This window comes from Ovis canadensis, chromosome X, assembly GCF_042477335.2.
Source record: "Ovis canadensis isolate MfBH-ARS-UI-01 breed Bighorn chromosome X, ARS-UI_OviCan_v2, whole genome shotgun sequence".
Classification (NCBI taxonomy): Eukaryota; Metazoa; Chordata; class Mammalia; order Artiodactyla; family Bovidae; genus Ovis; species Ovis canadensis.
Window position 1 is genome coordinate 47,517,380 of NC_091727.1, and position 13,804 is coordinate 47,531,183.

General features: G+C 39.4%; 1 protein-coding gene and 1 non-coding gene across 16 annotated transcripts in view; one reads left to right on the forward strand and one right to left on the reverse strand.

The window, feature by feature from the left end:
* Positions 1-13,804, reverse strand: part of ARHGEF9 (Cdc42 guanine nucleotide exchange factor 9) — a 456,132-nt gene that overhangs the window by 101,218 nt on the left and 341,110 nt on the right. The window lies entirely within an intron of this gene.
* Positions 8,785-8,856, forward strand: TRNAH-AUG (transfer RNA histidin (anticodon AUG)). Its single transcript has one exon. It is a non-coding gene; the product is annotated as a tRNA-His (tRNA).

Sequence of the window (13,804 nt, forward strand, 5' to 3'; positions counted from 1 at the left end):
TTGTAGTCATCTGGTCAGTAGCTGGTCAGGAGAGATTGTTTGGATGAGCTTAGTGAGCAAGCCCACAGGTGCCCAGGCATGGTGTTTTCAACAGGGTAAGTGTTTAGGACACATTTGTGAATAAATGGATGAATTAATACAGCTAGCCACGGATGAAAAAGGAATCAATGAAAGAAATTCTTAGTCTGATAAGAGAACTGAGATAACACAACCAGACTCAGAAAACATTAAAAGTCAGGGCAAAGGAAACAAACAAACAAACAGAGTTTTCCATTCTGAACATCCCAGTGTACATTTTTAACTAATAGTAATGGTCTTCATTAGAAATCATTAGCATGTAAAAATTCTGGTGAGAATGAATTATGCCCACTTGCTTTTATCTAAATGCTAAATGTGATTTTTATAACATCTGTTGAGCCCCTAATGAGGAGCAATATGGTGAATGACTTATCACTTCTGGCCCTGTCTAACTCCATTTTGTCTCCTCTAACACAGTTTGCAATGAAGGCATCTAGGCTACTCCAGGAAGATTCTCATTCCTGGTTTCAATGCCCTTTACCAACTCCTACCAAAAACTCACTTCTCTTTTATCTTCTTACCCTCCAATTCAGCCATTAATGAGTAAGTGTCTTTTAACCATTTGCAAATTAATAGTTTGTGCCTGTGTTGACATTTATTTAATTAATGGCTTATGCCCTCCCTGACTACTATGCTCAAGATGTCCTACATTCATTTATATTCAATTCTTGACCAAGAGGAAGACACTCTTTACTCCCAGAATATCTTTTTAGCTTTACTCTCTTTACTAAACTGGATTCCCAAATTCTGCTTCCCTCAAAAACTTTCTTTCACTAATAAGAAGAGAGGTAATAAATTCCTGAAGGTTCCTCTCTGCCTAATAGGTAACTCCTAGTTTCCTTATCTCTATTTTCCTCCCTTCTCTCCCCACTCTCTCTTTTTCACTCTTAACACTTTTGGAAGTGTGTTAGCTACAGTAGAGCAAGAAAATCAGTGACCATATCATCTGGCAGGAACTTTTCCAACTTGACATTAGGCAAGGGGCAGAGACCGACTCACCTCTGCTCCCACTTTTTCACCCTAAAGTAGGCTTGTGAGTATAACTGGAAAAAATGGTAACAATGTTACATTAGTATGTCACTTCTGGGTTAGTAGTAAGTAGGGAAAACCACTAGACCATTCAGGGATGACCTAAATCAAATAACTTACGATTATACAGTGGAAGTGAGAAATAGATTCAAGGGTCTAGATCTGATAGATAGAGTGTCTGAAGAACTATGGAATGAGGTTCATGACATTGTACATGAGAGACAGGGATCAAGGCCAGCCCCATGGAAAAGAAATGCAAAAAAGCAAAATGGCTGTCTGGGGAGGCCTTACAAATAGCTGTGAAAAGAAGAGAAGTGAAAAGCAAAGGAGAAAAGGAAAGATATAAGCATCTGAATGCAGAATTCCAAAGAATAGCAAGAAGAGATAAGAAAGCCTTCTTCAGTGATCAATGCAAAGAAATAGAAGCAAACAACAGAATGGGAAAGACTAGAGATCTCTTCAAGAAAATTAGAGATACCAAGGGAACATTTCATGAAAAGATGGGCTTGATAAAGGACAGAATGTTATGGACCTAATAGAAGCAGAAGATATTAAAAAGATGTGACAAGAATACACAAAAAAACTGTACAAAAAACATCTTCACGACCCGGATAATCACGATGGTGTGATCACTCATTTAGAGCCAGACATCCTGGAATGTGAAGTCAAGTGGGCCTTAGAAAGCATCACTATGAACAAAGCTAGTGGAGGTGATGGCATTCCAGTTGAGCTATTTCAAATCCTGAAAGATGATGCTGTCAAAGTGCTGCACTTAAGATGCCAGGAAATTTGGAAAACTCAGCAGTGACCACAGGACTGGAAAAGGTCAGTTTTCAATCCAATCCTAAAGAAAGGCAATGCCAAAGAATGCTCAAACTACTGCACAATTGCACTCATCTCACATGCTAGTAAAGTAATGCTCAAAATTCTCCAAGCCAGGCTTCAGCAATACGTGAACCGTGAACTTCCTGATGTTCAAGCTGGTTTTAGAAAAGGCAGAGGAACCAGAGATCAAATTGCCAACATCTGCTGGATCATGGAAAAAGCAAGAGAGTTCCAGAAAAACATCTATTTGTGTTTTATTGACTATGCCAAAGGCTTTGACTGTGTGGATCACATTAAACTGTGGAAAATTCTGAGAGAGATGGGAATACCAGACCACCTGACCTGCCTCTTGAGAAATCTGTATGCAGGTCAGGAAGCAACAGTTAGAACTGGACATGGAACAACAGATTGGTTCCAAATAGGAAAAGGAGTACGTCAAGGCTATATATTGTCACCCTGTTTATTTAACTTCTATGCAGAGTACATCATGAGAAATGCTGGACTGGAAGAAACACAAGCCGGAATCAAGATTGCTGGGAGAAATATCAATAATCTCAGATATGCAGATGACACCACCCTTATGGCAGAAAGTGAAGAGGAACTAAAAAGCCTCTTGATGAAAGTGAAAATGGAGAGCAAAAAAGTTGGCTTAAAGCTCAACATTCAGAAAACGAAGATCATGGCATCTGGTCCCATCACTTCATGGGAAATAGATGGGGAAACAGTGGAAACAGTGTCAGACTTTATCTTTTTGGGCTCCAAAATCACTGCAGATGGTGACTGCAGCCATGAAATTAAAAGACGCTTACTCCTTAGAAGAAAAGTTATGACCAACCTAGATAGTGTATTCAAAAGCGGAGACATTGCTTTGCCAACTAAGGTCCGTCGAGTCAAGGCTATGGTTTTTCCAGTGGTCATGTATGGATGTGAGAGTTGGACTGTGAAGAAGGCTGAGCGCCGAAGAATTGATGCTTTTGAACTGTGGTGTTGGAGAAGACTCTTGAGAGTCCCTTGGACTGCAAGGAGATCCAACCAGTCCATTCTGAAGGAGATCAGCCCTGGGATTTCTTTGGAAGGAATGATGCAAAAGCTGAAACTCCAGTACTTTGGCCACCTCATGCGAAGAGTTGACTCACTGGAAAAGACTCTGATGCTGGGAGGGTTTGGGGGCAGGAGGAGAAGGGGATGACCGAGGATGAGATGGCTGGATGGCATCATTGACTCGATGGACGTGAATCTGAGTGAACTCCGGGAGTTGGTGATGGACAGGGAGGCCTGGTGTGCTGCGATTCATGGGGTCACAAAGAGTCGGACACGACTGAGCAACTGGACTGAACTGAACTGAACTGAACTAGTGAGTGACAAGGAAACAAGAAGTCAGCCTGGACAGCTCATTCATCCCCTGATAAACCAGCTCATGAAATACTTAATAGTTTTGTTTACTGCTCCCATTTGAAACATCTCAGGGAACTGACAAATTACCATCAAATTCTTAAAAGTGCAGCAAGGATGTTATATCTTAACATGAGTATGGAATATAACAGAAATGGGGAGAAAAAGGAAAAAGTAGGGTTTGAAAAAGAAAGAGAGAGGTCTCAGAATGGCTTCCTAATTCCCCCAATATGCTATCCATTACCTTTGTGAAGGATACCATTTTCTTTATATTACATTATATAGGAAGGTGATGTGCTGTAACAAGGGAATATAAATTTCTATATTAGAAGAAATGCAACTACCCATAGGATGGTAGGGCCCTAGAGTGTATTGTTTACTGTTTTTCTTTAAAGCTAATTCTAGATTATAAATAAATATATTATGGTGCAGTTGGCTTAATAGAATATCACACAGCCATTAAAGTCAGAAAGGCTATCTTGTAACATGGAGATGTGTTTATGGTATAATGTTAAGAAGTAGAATACAAAATGATGTCACTGTGCCTTTATGATTAAAAGTAAGAAAAATGTATTTGCCAGAGAATATAAAGAAAATACAGCCTTGAGAAGATTGCCTTGAACACAATATTATCAAGGAAAGGAGGAGAATCTAATGTCTTCTTAAATTTTCCATCCCTAGTGTTTAAGACACATGACTTGCTGAAGGGATTACAAATAATAGATAGAAACTGCTCTTATTGGGCTTCCCAGGTGACTCTAGAGGTAAAGAATCTGTCTATCAATGCAGGAGACATAAGAGACATGGGTTCGATCCCTGAGTTGAGAAGATCCCCTAGAGGAGGGCATGGCAACCCACTCCAGTATTCTTGCCTGGAGAATCCCATGGAGAGAGGAGCTTGATGGGCTATGGTCCATAAGGTCACAAAGAGTTGGACATGACTGAAGCGACTTAGCACACACATGTCCTTACGAAGGAAATGTTAAAAAGGGACATAAGGATATGGGAGTAGCCAGAGAACCCTTAAATGTCATACCTAGTCCCTATTTCACCCAACTGCCTAGACTTCTTAGGGGAGAAAGGCCAGGAGAGTTTACTAGTTCTCGGAGTCTTGATTTTATTTTTCACTCCCTTCTTTGGCGGACTTAGTGACTTTATCAAATTTTCCACAAAAACAATGAACAGCAGTTTGATTAGGGGTCAGTCAATCTTTGTTTCTTCTCATCCACTTATTTTTAAGGACGTATAATTTTAAGATGAGTTGGTAGTGAAATATGACTTTCAAAAAAAAAAAAAACCTAATGCCATTTTAAGTTAGGGATAAAGGAGAAACAGACTGAGAAGGTGGAATGAGAGAAGTAATAGAAAGGCAATCACACTTCTGCAGGGGAGCATCATTCAATTCTGAGCCCTGTTTTCAGAGAAACATGAAGAAAAGGATACAAAGCCAGAAGGAAATAGACAGGGCAGAGAGGGGCCTGAAAAGCAACACCATGAAGAATGGTGCAATACCAGGGTTGTTTGTCCTGGAGAAGAGAAGTTGCAGAGGACCTCTGAAGGCTTGTCACAGGGCAAAGCGAGCAGAAGGGGTTTATGGATCTTACTGTCAAGGATGCTTCGAACACCTTTTAGCTCCATCTGAATGGTAAGAGAGAATAAGGTGATATGGCAGTAGGTGTGAACTAACTGAACAAAAGTAGTTTCTGAGAGCCTCACCTCTCCTAGGAGTAAAGTGAGCATGAACGTGAAGGCAGTACTGTGGGAGTTATCAAATCAATCACAATCAGCATGAATTAGGCCTGCTATATTGCCATGGTAATAGGCAAAGAAGGTTGACTATTAATTTTACTGTTTCTAAACCCTCAGGGTTGATCTGAAAGTCTAAATCTAATATAATGAGCTAGAATAAGTGCCTTATATGAGATACAAATCAAAATCATGACCTGCAGAGAAGATTCCAAAGACTTGTGGGAAATAAGATTAATCAAAGAACCTCTGGATCAACTATGGTTTTAAAAAACCTTTAGGGAAAGACCTGTGCAAACCTGGACCTTGGTGACTCTATCTATAAAATGTATATATCAGAAATGATTTACAGGGCCTCATTCAGCTCTGACTCTACAGATATCATATACTGTTTGGACTGGAAGCCTGACAAGAGACTTGATATATATCTTGAAAACAATATAATTAGGGAATGATAACCATGTTTGCCCTGTTCACAGCCTGTATCTCTAGAGCTTTTCTTCTTTCACTTTTCTGTCCATGAAGTCTTTTTTTCAGATTAAATGAAACCATTAAAAAATAAGAGGATGACAGGAAGAAGATTTGCAACTTGGAAAACTGCCAAGGGATTAATATCTGGAATATACCAGGAACTCCTATAAATCAGCACAAAAAGAGAGAGAGAGAGAGAGAGAGAGAGAGAGAGAGAGAGAGAGAGAGAGAGAGAGAGAGAGAGAAACTCCAAGAAAATGGGCAAAGGATAGGAACAGGGCCTCGAGTGTCCAGGTGGTATGGATAGGTAGAGCCTAGAGCAGCCAGAAAACCCTGGGCTGGTCACTGAAGTCCAATGAGCTGCTTCATCCTTTTAGTTTAGTATGCTATACAAATATTATTGCTTATTACAATGTGTTATTTTCTACATATACACCAAGATATAAAGACAATTGGGAATAAATCAGGATAGGCAATTAACAGAAAGAAAACGTCAGTAAGTTTGAAAACTCCAGGCTTAAACATATCAAATGTAAATGTCTTGAAGCTATAGTATGAGAAACTCTATCAGGTCTAGGAAGAATTCCTTGAAGGTGTATGAGACACTAATACAAATGACCAAGGAAAACTAGTCCAGCTTTTCTGGAGGCATTTGAGGACAGAATTTATTTCACAGGTATCAGATGACTGAGATTGTCTTACTCAGAGAGTATTTAACTTTGTTTGACCTGTGTTTCAGTTTCCCTGATCATAATATGATTTCTAAAACAAGAGTAAATACCATAAACCATTGGTCAAGATGGCCTAGAACTAAGCCAATTCTCTTTTATATCACTGGATTTAGAAAGAAGAATGTCATCTTTTCAGAGAACTCATTAAAAAATATACTTTCTCTTACTGGCCTCAGTGAATAACTTTGATAAAAATAACTCTATTTCCTACTTCCACATTTGTAAAATGAGTGTAGAGTAACTTAAATGGTGAGGCACTTTCTGCTTCCAGGAGTAATTAATAAATGAATAAATAAATACAAAAAATGAATTTTTTCTGATACTGACTTTTTTCCATACTGAATACAACATTTATAGATCTCCCTTAACCTACAGAAAGAGTAGATACCATGCTAACACATTTGTGCATGAGTAAGACATGCCTCCATTGGTATCAGTGAGAAAATGGTGGAAAAGGCAGAAGTAGCATGGATTACTAGCACAGTGTTCCTTGGTGAGAGCATACCTAGATTTCACAGAATCAGAGAACGTAATATCCAGACAGCACTTAAAGAGCAACTCTTCCAATCTGCTAATTTTAGAATTAGGAAACAAGGTCCAGGATGGAAAAGATTCACCTGAGGTTCCTCAGTCAGTTAGTGACTAAGGTGGGATGTGAACTCAGGAATCCCAATTCTGGTTTTGGTATTCTTTCTTATAAATCATATTGTTCCTCATAGCTTTTGATTTAGAGGTGACAACCCTGAGCTAAAATATTGTTTTCTGACTTACACACAGAGCTATGCATAGGTTTCTCTACCCTTCTTTTGTTCTAGCTAAATGTTCCTTTGACATCTGTGGTTGCAGGGTGGGACAAAGAGAAATTTCCCTTTTAAACCATTAGCTTCAGCATCAAGAATAATTAAGAGATATGGAACTCACAAATCACCAACAAAAACTTTGTTAGGTTAGTTGGACTGGGAAATTTCTCAAAGCAGGGAATGACACTCCATCTTTCAGAAAGATAAATTCTTGCATTGCTGTCCTGAGCCCATGCCCAAGAAATTTGGGAAAAGAGGCCAAGATATTTGAGAGTTGAGAATAAAATCCACCTAAGACTCAACATATTCCTACTGGGCCAGTATCTGAGAACTCTAGGAAAGTAATTTCGTCTCTTGGAGATTCAGTCTGCTGATCTCAAAAATAGTTATGACAATAATAACCTATTTCCTGTGTGAAAATGAAATGTCAAGATGTGAATGTACTTTGCCAAAGCAGTACATACAGATGTGCACTTGTAGTTAAATCTGACTTTCAAAAATACTTATTGAGCATCTACCATCAGCCAACCACTGTGCCAGATGCTGAGTATGTATCAGTAAATACATGAAGAAAGCTGTCCCTCATTGGAATTTACTTTATAGTAGGGGAGAATGAGAAATACATGGAGAAATAACTTTATTTTCTTGGGCTCCAAAATCACTGCAGATGCTGACTGCACCCATGAAATTACAAGACACTTGCTCCTTCGAAGAAAAGCTGTGACAAACCTAGAGAGCATATTAAAAAGCAGACATTACTTTGCCGACAAAGATCCATCTAGTCAAAGCTATGGTTTTTCCAGTAGTCATGTATGATATGGGAGTTGGACCATAAAGAAAGCTGAGTGCCAAAGAATTGATGCCTTTGAACTGTGGTGTTGGAGAAGACTCTTGAGAGTCCCTTGGACTTCAAGGAGATCCAACCAGTCAATCCTAAAGGAAATCGGTCCTGAATACTCATTGGAAGGACTGATGCTGAAGCTGAAGTTCCAATACTATGGCCACCTGATGTGAAGAACTGACTCATTGGAAAAGACCCTGATACTGGGAAACATTGAAGGCAGGAGGAGAATGGGACGACAGAGGATGAGACAGTTGGATGGTATCACCAACTCAATGGACGAGTTTGAGCAAGCTCCAGGAGTTGTGATGGACAGGGAAGCCTGGAGTGCTGCAGTCTATGGGGTTGCAAAGAGTCGGCCATGACTGAGCGACTGAACTGAACTGAACTGAGGTAGGACTACTTTAGGCAGAAGGGAAAGCCAGTGGAAAGGCTATGAGTGGGGAGCATATCAGGCCTTTTTAAGGAACAACAGTAGGCCATTGTGGCTAAAGAAGTGAGAGTACGTGGGAAAGGAGCAAGAGATGAAGTCACAGAAGTAAGGAAATGCTGATCACACAGGTTTGTAAGTAAAAATGAGAACTCTGTCTTTGTCTTCTACTCAGGAGGGAAAGGTGTGCCACTGGAAATTTTTGAGTAGAGGAGTGATATAAACTGACTTAGATATTGATATTATCCTTTGGCTGCTTGGTAAAGAACTGAATGTAGTAACTTGTATTAGACATTATAAGAAAGCTATCTTAAAAATTTGTATTGGGGTATACTTGATTTACAATGTTGTGCTATTTTCAGGTGTACAGCAAGGTGACTATTATACATAAACATATACTGACTCTTTTTTTGTATTCTTTTCCTACATAGGCCGAACATTTCCCTGGTGGCTCAGATGGTAAAGCATCTGCCTATGATGCAGGAGACCTGGGTTCGATCCCTGGGTAGGGAAGATCCCCTGGAGAAGGAAATGGCAACACACTGCAGCATTCTTGCCTCGAAAATCCCACAGACAATGGAGCCTGGCAGGATACAGTCCACAGGGTCGCAAAGAGTCAGACACGACTGAGCGACTTCACTTCACTTCACTTTTACTTTCACCTATATAGGCCATTACAGAATATTGAGTAGAGTTCCCTACGCTATACAGTAGGTCCTTATTAGTTATCTATTTTATATATAGTAGTGTGCAGAGGTCAATCTCAGTCTTCCAATTTATCCCTCCCCTCCTTACCCCTCAATAACCATAAGTTTCTTTTCTATGTCTGTAGCCGTCTGTTCTATAGATATGTTCATTTATGGTCTTTTTTAGAATTCCACATATAAACAATATCATATATTTGTCATTCTCTTTAACTTACATCACTCAGTATGACAATCTCTAGATCCATTCATGTTGGTATAAATAGCATTATATTGTTATTTTTTATGGCTTATTAATATTCCATAGTATATATGTACCACAAAATTATTAATCCATTCCTCTTGATGATGGATATTTAGGTGGCTTCCATATCCAGGCTATTGTAAATAGTTTAAGATAATTATCATTTTATAACAGTGCTCCACACACTTTAATATGTATTGTAAGTCAAATGTTAACCTAGTTAAAATGCAGATTTGAACTCAGGTTTGGAATAGAGTTAAAGATTCTGAATTTCTTAAAAACTCAAGGTGATTCATATGCTGTTGGTCAAGGGCAGAACAATTTGAGGGTAGGAGATATGTCCAAGGCCTGGCAAACAGCAGAGCTCCACTAAATTTTTGCTGAATTAATAATATATCAGTGGTTTGATGCCAATGTTACCTAACTCATTCAAGAGGGTAATTAAAAAAAAATAATAACAATTTACAAGAAGACAGGAGGAAAAGAAAAAGATAATAGAGAGACATGGATGGATAGGTAAACAGAAGAAAAGGGAAAGAAGGAAAGAAAAATCACATTTCCCCCAATACTTACAATATTAGATTTACTTAATTTCCTCAATGAACTTAAGAGTTTGGTAAAATGAAGCCAGCTTTTTCACTCTCCTCTTTCACTTTCATCAAGAGGCTCTTTAGATCCTCTTCACTTTCTGCCATAAGAGTGGTGTCATCTGCATATCTGAGGTTACTGATATATCCCTTGGCAATCTGGATTTCAGCTTGTACTTCTTCCAGCCTAGCAGTTCACATGATGTACTCTGCATATAAGTTAAATAAGCAGGGTGACTAGATACAGGCTTGACGTACTTTTTTCCTATTTGGAACCAGTCAATTGTTCCATGTCCTGTTCTAACTGTTGCTTCTTGACCTGCATACAGATTTCTCAGGAGGCAGGTAAGGTGGTTTGGTATTTTCATTTCTTTAAGAATTTTCCACAGATTGTTGTGATCCACACAGTCAAAGGCTTTGGTGTAGTCAATAAAACAGAAGTAGATATTTTTCTGGAACTCTCTTGCTTTTTTGATGATCCAACGGATATTGGCAATTTGATCTCTGGTTCCTCTGCCTTTCCTAACCCAGCTTGAACATCTGAAAGTTCTCATTTCACCTATTGTTGAAGCATAGCTTGGGGAATTTTGAGCATTACTTTGCTAGCATGTGAGATGAGTGTAATTGTACGGTAGTTTGAACATTCTTTGGCATTTCCTTTCTTTGGGATTGGAATGAAAACTGATCTCTTCCAGTCCTGTGGCCACTGCTGAGTTTTCCAAATTTGTTGGCATATTAAATGCAGCACTTTAACAGTATCATCTTTCAGAATTTGAAATAGCTCAGCTGGAATTCCACCACCTCCACTAGCTTTGTTTGTAGTGATGCTTGCTAAGGCCCACTTGACTTCACACTCCAGGATGTCTGGCTCTAGGTGAGTAATCACACCATTGTGGTTATCTGGTTAATTAAATCTTTTTTCTATAGTTCCTCTGTCTATTCTTGCTACCTCTTCTTAGTATCTTCTGCTTCTGTTAGGTCCATATCGTTTCTGTCCTTTATTGTGCCCATCTTTGCATGAAATGTTCCCTTGGTGTCTCTTTCTTGAAGAGAACTCCAGTCTTTCCATTCTAGTCTTTTCCTCTGTTTCTTTGCATTGATCACTTAAGAAGGCTTTCTTATCTCTCCTTGCTATTCTTTGGAACTCTGCATTCAGATGGATATATCTTTCCTTTTCTCCCTTGCATTTTGCTTCTATTCTTTTCTCAGCCATTTGTAAGGCCCCCTCAGACAACAATTTTGACTTTGTGCATTTCTTTGTCTTAGGGATGGTTTTGATCACTGCCTTCTGTACGATGTCATGAACTTCCATCCATAGTTCTTCAGGCACTCTGTCTGTCAGATCTAATCCCTTGAATCTACTCATTACTTCTGTATAATCACAAGGGATTTGATTTAGGTCATACCTAGTGGTTTTCCATACTTTCTCCATGTAAATCTGAATTTTGCAATGAGGAGTTCATGATCTGAGCTATGGTCACCTCCTGGTCTTTTTGCTGACTATATAGAGTTTCTCCAACCTCAGCTAAAAAGAATGTAATCAATCTGATTTCAGTAACAACCATTTGGTGCTGCCTATATGTAGAGTGTTCTCTTGTGTTGTTGGAAAAGGGTGTTTGCTATGATCAGTGTGTTCTCTTGGCAAAACTCTGTTAGCCTTTGCCCTGTTTCATTTTGTTCTCCAAGGCCTGTTACTCTGGGTATCTCTTGATTTCCTACTTTTGCATTCCAGTCCCTTATGATGAAAAGGACACCCTTTTTTGTGGTGTTAGTTCTAGAAGGTCTTGTAGGTCATCACAGAACCATTCAACTTCAACTTCTTCAGCATTAGTAGTTGGGCATAGACTTGGATTACTGTGATATTGAATGGTCTGCCTTGGAAGGGGACAGAGTTCATTCTGTCTTTTTTCAGATCACACCCAAGTACTGCATTTTGGACTCTTTTGTTGACTTTGAGGGCTACTCCATTTCTTCTCAGGGATTCTTGCCCAGGATAGTAGATATAATGGTCATCTAAATTAAATTTTCCCATTCCTGTCCATTTTTGTTCACTGATTCCTAAAATGTCTATGTTCACTCTTGCTGTCTCCTGTTTGACCACTTCCAATTTACCTTGATTCATGGACCTAACTTTCCTGGTTCCTATGCATTTTTGTTCTTTACAGCATCAGACTTTACTTCCATTACCAGTCACATGCACAACTGTGCATTGTTTCAACTATGGTTTCATCTCTTCATTCTTTCTAGAGCTATTTCTCCACTCTTCTCCAGTAGCATATTGGGCATCTATCGACCTGGGGAGTTTATCTTTCAGGATCATACTTTTTTGCCTTTTCATACTGTTCATGGGTTGTCAAGACAAGAATACTGATGTGGTTTGTCATTCCCTTCTCCAGGGGAACATGTTTTATCAGAAATATCCACCATGACCCGTCCACCTTGGGTGGCCCTACACAGCATGGCTCATATTTTCACTGAATTAGACAAGGCTGTGATCCATGTGATCAGTTTGTTTAATTTTCTGTGATTGTCATTTTCATCCTGTCTGACCTCTGACAGATAGGACTAAGAGGTTGTGGAAGCTCTTTGATGTGAGAGACTGGCTCTGGGGAATCTGGGTTTTGTCTGATGGGTGGGGTTGTGCTCAGTAAATCTTTAATCCAATTTTTCTTTACGCATGGGGGCCACATTCCCTGAAGCAAACCTACGTTAGGTGTAATGGCAACCTCCTTCAAAAGGCCTTATGCCAGTATTGTATTCAGTGTCCCTGACCCTGTGTCAGGCCACTGTTGATCCATGCCTCCACCATATCATGATGTCATATGATAGCTGTCCTTCTCTGTCTGACATCATTCTGTATGACAGTAAATAGATCCATCCATGTTGCTGAAAATGGCATTATTTCATTCTCTTTCATGCCTGCTGAAGCCCCAGTACTTTGGCCACTTGATGTGAAGAACTGACTCATTGGAAAAGACCCTGATGCTGGGCAATATTGAAGGCAGGAAGAGAAGGGGGCAACAGAGGATGAGAAGGTTGGATGGCATCACTGACTCGATGAATATGAGTTTGAGCAAGCTCCAGGAGTTGGTGATTGACAAGAAACCCTGGCGTCCATGGGGTTGCAAATAGTTGGGCACAACTGAGTGACTGAACTGAACTGAAAATGAAACCCACTGGAGAAATCATAAAATCAAAGGAGTTAAGGACACCTTCAAGGCCACACGTTAATTAGTGACTAAGTTAAGATGTGAAAGCCAGCACTCCATGTCTACAGAGCCCTTGTTCTTTCTATCCTACCTTACTGCTTTGAGGAAGTGGAAGAAGATAAACTTCAACCTTCCTGGATGGGGTGAGAAAATGAGTTTAGGTGAAGAAAGTTCCAAAGTCCTTGGCCTTAATATTTTCACGTGCAGTTGTTGGTATTTGTTACACGTGGATATTTAAATTAAAATGAAATAAAATTTACAATTTCATTTCTCAGTCATGCTAGCCACATCTCAAATGCTCAGCAGCAGCAAATGGTTGACCAGGGGCTACTGTAATAGAGACTACAGATATACAACATGTTCACCACTGCAAAAAGTTATACTAGGCAGCACTACAGAAACAATAACTTTATACATTCCCACGAACAATGCAAGAGGGTTCTCTTTTCTCTATATTCTCTCCAGCATTTATTGTTTGTAGGTTTTTTCATGATGTCCATTCTACCAGTGTAAGGTAATACATCATTGTGGTTTTCATTTGCATCTCTAATAATTGGTAATATTGAGCATCTTTTCATGTGCTTCTTGGCTATCTGCATATCTTCTTTGGAGAAATGCCTATTTAGGTCTTCTATCCATTTTTTGATTGTGTTGGTTTTTTGTTATTGAGCTGCATGAGCTGTTTGAATACTTTGGAGGTTACTCCCTTGACAGTTG